The sequence below is a fragment of the Dermacentor silvarum genome, chromosome 9 (genome assembly GCF_013339745.2).
Source record: "Dermacentor silvarum isolate Dsil-2018 chromosome 9, BIME_Dsil_1.4, whole genome shotgun sequence".
In the NCBI taxonomy this organism is placed as follows: domain Eukaryota; kingdom Metazoa; phylum Arthropoda; class Arachnida; order Ixodida; family Ixodidae; genus Dermacentor; species Dermacentor silvarum.
The window spans coordinates 43,374,937-43,375,409 of record NC_051162.1 but is presented as its reverse complement, the minus strand read 5'-3'; the positions used below and the strand labels follow the sequence as shown (position 1 = coordinate 43,375,409).

The following is a 473-nucleotide window of genomic DNA, read 5'->3' as shown; positions in this document are numbered from 1 at the left end:
GCCGCGGTAGCTCATTGGTGAGAGCATCGCACGCGGAATGCGAAGACGTGGGTTCGTTCCCCACCTGCGGCCAGTTGTTTTGTCATCCATTTTCATTTTCTTTAATTTATCATATGTTTATTTCAACTAGTAAGTACAAGTAATTTCCCCTATGTTGTCCTTGGTGTCACTGTTTGATGGCTTCTTATGCTATGATTTTCAAAAATCGGAACCCTCGGTTCCCTTTCTTCTCGTTCCCGTATATATATATATATATATATATATAGAGAGAGAGAGAGAGAGAGAGAGCACAACCGGAACAACAGCGAAGGCGTACACAATAAAGCGTAGCGAAATGATCTATCGACGGAAAAGAGGTTGAATACAGAATTTGCAAGATGAAACAAGAGATAACAGAAGCGAAGAAGAAGAAAGCATAGAAGGAGAAAATGCGAATTACATATAAAGCCGTTTGATATATGGAGAAACTTAGT

The 473-nt window shown here is 40.0% G+C and overlaps 1 non-coding gene across 1 annotated transcript; it reads left to right on the top strand.

Moving 5' to 3' along the window:
* Trnap-cgg (transfer RNA proline (anticodon CGG)) lies at positions 1-72 on the top strand. Its single transcript has one exon. It is a non-coding gene; the product is annotated as a tRNA-Pro (tRNA).
* Positions 73-473: the final 401 nt, after the last annotated feature.